This window comes from Oncorhynchus tshawytscha, linkage group LG17 (genome assembly GCF_018296145.1).
Source record: "Oncorhynchus tshawytscha isolate Ot180627B linkage group LG17, Otsh_v2.0, whole genome shotgun sequence".
Classification (NCBI taxonomy): Eukaryota; Metazoa; Chordata; class Actinopteri; order Salmoniformes; family Salmonidae; genus Oncorhynchus; species Oncorhynchus tshawytscha.
Window position 1 is genome coordinate 20558722 of NC_056445.1, and position 6000 is coordinate 20564721.

The 6000-nt window shown below is 40.6% G+C and overlaps 1 protein-coding gene across 11 annotated transcripts in view; it reads right to left on the reverse strand.

Annotated features, from left to right (window-relative positions):
- The window catches only part of LOC112217203 (liprin-alpha-2-like), a 278209-nt gene extending 274268 nt beyond the window's left edge, over positions 1 to 3941 (reverse strand). For 8 of the 11 annotated variants that reach the window (XR_006079235.1, XM_042300383.1, XM_042300381.1 and 5 more), the window contains exon 1: positions 3659 to 3941. The gene's annotated coding sequence lies outside the window, so the exon portion shown is untranslated. The remainder of the gene's footprint in view (positions 1 to 3658) is intronic. The other 3 variants (XM_042300386.1, XM_042300385.1, XM_042300384.1) reach the window with 1 other exon arrangement.
- Between the last annotated feature and the right edge of the window lie 2059 nt (positions 3942 to 6000).

The following is a 6000-nucleotide window of genomic DNA, read 5'->3' on the forward strand; positions in this document are numbered from 1 at the left end:
GGCAAGGGTCAAAACCGGGAGGACTAGTAAAAGAGAATAGAAAAAGGCAGGAGCACGGGGAAAACACGCTGGTTGACTTGGAACATACAAGACAAACTGGCACAGAGAGATGGGAAACAGGGACATATACACCAGGGATAACAAGCAACACCTGGAGGGGGTGGAGACAATAAAAAGGACAGGTGAAACTGATCAGGATGTGACACCTTTCCTCTGTATGTATTTTTGTGACATTTTGTACAATGTTCCCTCCAATGTTTTGGCTACTGACAATATTTGAGGTATTGTGAAGGGGAACTTCAACGTTGTGAGAATGTTGTGCAACTTCCAGCGCGTGTTTACAGTGAACACTGAGGCTGTATCCATACAGTTTTAGACATTAGCCAATAGGCTATTGTGACTATTTGAGCATCACGTAGGCCTACCAACAAAACCAATGGAGTGAATCCCACAACATTTTCACATGGAAATAGCTTTGGATTTCTATTATATAGCCTACAGTAGGCTATATGTGGTGTTTAATGCAGCCCTACATTACATGGGACTTTTAAAAACGTTTTTACATTATGGTATTGAAATTATTCTTTTTTTTTTTACTTGGTCTCTAACACCATGGGCCAAATTGCTACCTGTAAATTGCATTGTATTGTATGATGCAAGAAACCACTTGACAAAATAAAAAATGAATTATTATTACCATACAGAGAATTAGACAATGTAGGCTTCCCTCTGCCTATTGGCTTGTTTGCATATTAAAGCATGTCTCAAAATACAACACTGCCCCTTTAATTCAGACCTAAACTTTTCAAAGACAGCTTGAAATGTAGCCTACACGTTTTGTGCTTTTGTAGGAAGCAGTAACTCGCCATTGCTGACCTATACTTATCTATAACTGGGATAATAACTCGCTAACTAGCAAAGAATATCAACAAATGTGCACAGGCGCGGCTCCGCGCGCTGATCTGAACTGATCTGAAAGCGCATTGACTCGTGGGAGATTGAAAGACATTATGCTCTGTTGCGCTCTGGCTCTGCCTACAACAAAATCACAGACTCAATCTTGCAAACTTTGATTTGTTTTAGATTGTTGCATTGAAAAATGTGCCGATATATATATTTCATTTTTTATTTGTACCTTTATTTAACTAGGCAAGTCAGTTAAGAAAAAAAATCTTATTAACAATGACCGCGTACCCGGCCAAATGGGGCCAATTGTGCGCCGCCGAGGTGCCTTATCACTATTATAAACTAACTACCAAGTAATTAGAGCAGTGCTATACGGTCTGATTTACCAGGGCTGTCAGCCAATCTGCATTCAGGGCACGAACCCCCCAGTTTATAATGTTGATTTGACCACAGAAAAAATGTTGATGTATATAGTCCAAAGTAATGGGGCAAACTCAGTGAAGTTCAATCTCTAGTGTCTCTCCACGGTCAGACATTTCTTCTGCGCAGCAGTCCTGGAGGAAGTGTGCGCAGCTTAGATGGTACATTGGTGCTGACTAAAGGCAAATCTACTTTTAAATAATGTCCATGTTTGATTTCTTGGCATGTGCCTAGGCCCAATGCGCAGCAAAGGAATGCTTTGGTGATCTTAAGTGTATCGGAAAAACTATTAACTCACACTCACTCATTCTCACTTTGGCACCCATAGCACTTGGACAGGTGGAAACAGATGACACAGCAGTTTTGTGAATGGGAGAAGACAGAGAATTCCCATTCATATGACAGCCTATACCCGCAAATACACTTCAGACAACAATACTGTTGGCCGCCAAAAAGACAGCTATTCAACCCCTTCCAACGCAATCACTGCAACAGAACCCTAGTCTCTTGAGAAGCAGGTTCACAGAACATTAGCATGGTTGATGATGGAAGATCCCTCACATTTAAACAATAGTCAATCCACTGCAAGTCTAGAACCTCTCCATATGTTTAATGAGTCAGAAATTCACAAGGCAAGGAGTGCCTGGTTTCCTGACATGAAATCAATTTCATCTGACCAAGCCACTGAGCTCACTACATTGTGGGTGTAATATAACCCAATGTAGATACAAATGTAGGGCAAAGGACCTGTGAGTGGCTGATTCATTGAGTAAAGCCTCACGTCTCCCCCCTGCCCCACTGACTCTCACAACTAGTGAATGGGCTGCCGACTGGGGCGGGGTGGGGATGAGAAGGGGGGTTGAGTGTCGAGTTTCACCCAGCACGCTGTCATTAAGGAGCAAGAGGGAGTGGGCAGAGGAGGGTTTACGTGTGTATGTGTGTGTGTGTGTGTGTGTGTGTGTGTGTGTGTGTGTGTAAACCAGCGTTGCCTGAGCACGGCCTCACCTATACCCCAACCCCCTACAGCGGGGTTATGCAAACAATCAATTGATTGCGATGAATAAGAACACAGATAGAACTGGGCCAAAAAGACAATAAAGGCCAGATCTGATTTACTGCCGGTCGCCAGGGTCAGTCTGACACCATTTCAATGGCAAAACCGGGCATTTTATGCTACCTTTACTTTGGCGTCTGGCAATCATGTAAATTGGGCAATAAAAAATGCCATTAAATCATGATTTTATAGGCATAAAGGCCGCTCTCTCTCTCTCTCTGCCTGCTACTACAGATAGCCCTCTGCATGATCCCATGTAGCAATAAGCGCTGTTCTCTCACCAGACATATTAAGCACAGTGTATTGGCATGAAGGAGGTACATCAGAGGGAAATCAACTCAGTTGTATACTCATTAAGGTGAAATGATTATATTGCTATATCACTGGTCTACATTAGACATGCACATGGATCCAGTAGGATGTGCACCCAAAGGAGCATCAGAGAACATGAGCAGAGCATATGTAATAATGGTATGGCTTGTACATGTGGTTGCATCTGTCATTTTCTACATTAACATCGCAGTGACAAAGAGCATCATGATATAAGATAATTGAATGAGATGTTAATGTGTTATAATTACTGAGTCAAACGCATATATGTGATTTAATTAGGTATTCATCCATCTATGTATGTATGTATGTATGTATGTATGTATGTATGTATGTATGTATGTATGTATGTATGTATGTATATATATATAGTGTGTAGCAGAAGGAGCCTGAATGCTCAATCTTCACTCATTCCTCAGATGTGAATAGTATTCACTGCTAATGTAGAGGAGGGGCACATATTCTACTCATGACAGCCCAGTGTTCTATTCCTCAGAAACACATGACATGCGCCGGAAAAGTGAGCTAATCTAATTTTTGCACAGTAACATTGTTTTACATGCTCTTTAATGATAATTGGGGAGAATCCTTGGCGATTTTTAAGTGCATTACATCATGCATGCTTCTCCATCCCGCCCCCTTTAACTATCTCTTTCGCTACACTCTGACAGTGTCCGGATTTTCTGTAGCCCTCCACTATACTATAGGCATTGGTTACATACTAACCCATATGTAGGCTATGGGCACGTCCGTTCATATTTAGTAGGCTACTCCAGCATCTTACACATCATTAAGGAAGTTGAGGATGAGAGGTTGCCTATTTCTAAATCACCTTGAGCGCGCTCTCTGTGCAAAATAGCAGGTCGTGGGATGCAATCCTAATCTCGACAGGCAAATGGTAAAACAATCAATGACATTCTATTCGCCGAAAACAGTTTCCATACTTACGTTTTTTTCCTTTAGGCTACTGTACGTAGGCTCCTTCAATGGATACGACAACTGCGGTCTCTGCGAGCTAACGAAATCGCACAGCTGGGACCATTAGCGGCCAATCCAGTCCTAGGATGAAGCTTCAATGGCAAAACGCAGCGACAAGAAATCTTCGATGAAAGGTGCGGCTGCATAAACCGCTGGCATTTTCAAAAACTTGAAATTGCCCTGTTCCGTGGTGACATTTGGTTCTCCAGATATACCCATCGGTAATAATATGGCACGTTACAAATTCCTGATGCGAGAAGAAGAGTCGGTAAAGACCATTGTTCCAGCTGGCGGAGGGGAGGTGTGCTGTATCTTAAAGTTGCAGTTGTTCAATTCTCTGCTCACCAGAATATGGTCACGATACATTGAATTTGTGATATCAATTATATCTTTTTTCTTGGGTGAAAAATTTGACACAAGTTGTATTTAAAAGTAGAATAGCCTCTTGCGTAATGGCCAGCCTAATGCTGTGCATTCTAATGCTAAATTACATTTGGAAGTGTCAGGAATTTGCAACATGACTGTATGATATGGAATCCATATTGTGTTAACATTACATATATAAATGTCCCTTTTAAAAATACAGTCATCATATTGTCACAACCTAATGTTATGTAATTTAACATGTATTTTCATTAGTCCAGTTAGCCTATTGAAAACACACATCACAGATTTACAATCGGATCGATGCATTCACAAAAAAATATTCCCTCCACTTCCCGGTGTTCTCACCTCGCCCTTTCACAGAGATGGTTTCTGCCACGTTTCTGGAATAAATTGTGTAGTAATTCGAGCCTGTGCTTCCAATTATGTTTACATCTCCCCAGACGACTGCAACGTTGACCATATCTTTAGTTGTTGCTCTTTAAACCTACAACATTTTGCCCGAGATATTAGTCTCTGTGGAGCATTTATTGGGCACGCAGTAAACGGTTTTTATTTTTTTAAGACACCCCTGAGGACGTTCCTACAGGTAGAAGTGCCAGTCTGCCACTGACAGATGTTAGTCCGACAGACATGGTAATGTAAGATGAGGAGGTAAATTATGCGCAAAACATTTCTCTAATCTCTTAAGAAAAACGATGGGTTCCAAAAATGTCATACCTTCATGGATGTTACAAACATTGTCATGCAAACTGTGACTGTGAGTCTGTGATTTGAGATTCTTCAATACTTTATCTCGTCATATGATTAAACACACAGGGTTGTATTTAGCAATTGGTGAATAGCCTTAGGCTACCTTATAAGGATGTCTAGTAAGCATGCACTATAGGCCTACAGTGCTGTCGAGCAGCATTACCCTCTTGAATGCCTCTATCTTTCTGCTCTATGGCGCGGGTAAACACTGACTGGCATCTGGAAAGAATGTGGGACCAGTAGCCTGCAGTAGGTCGATTGTGTCTTTCAAAAAACCTGTTTAATTTGATCATATAGTTATAAGATTAACTGAAAATCATATTGGTATAGCATACCAATACTATACTGCAATCTGTGTACATTAGTAGTCTTTAAATATGTATTAATTAGCTATGAGCTGATTTGTTATGTTTATTAATGTGTTATGAAGCCCCCTAACAGAATATAAAATCATCTAACAAGGTGTCCTTCACTACAATATGGCCACAGAGCAATATCAGTAGTTTTCCAGTCTCCTTTTCTCAAATAGTGAGTGTATGTTTGCAATAAAACTGAATGCAATGTCAAGTTTATTCATTTGAAAATGTCACCCAGAGACAAGGCCATACTTCATCTTGCACTTGTAAATCATTTTTCCCTCTGAAGTTTGTTGAGCAATCTTGTGATTGAAAATATACAAACCAAATTGAGAGTCTGAATTTATAACAGGGCCTGTTTACCAATGGCTAGAAACATCTATATGGCCAAATAGGAAACAAATGTCGCTACAAATGCAAACTCCCCTGGACTGGCCTTACCTTTTCTATATATCTTTATGTTCTCTGTTTTAAGCTACTTTGACTTATATTTGCTGACAGTCAACTTGATGAATCCATAGAGCTGTCAAGCGAGCATCTAACAGTATTTGCTTTACAGGTTATCAGGTACCATTTTATTTCTGTGAGTTCCATCTATACCATTAAATCATATAATGTCCAGAGCAATCCAAAACACTTCACAAAAAGAAGTCAAACGCAGGCTTCAACAATCGCTCAAACAGACTAGCTTTGAAAATGCAATGGAAGCCACTCTCTTATGTAGCTACGTTGCAGCCACACACGGGTCATTGCTAACCTGAACTCAATGGGGGCTATAGTGAGCAGTAACAGTAACACAATGTTCCAGCTTATCAAATA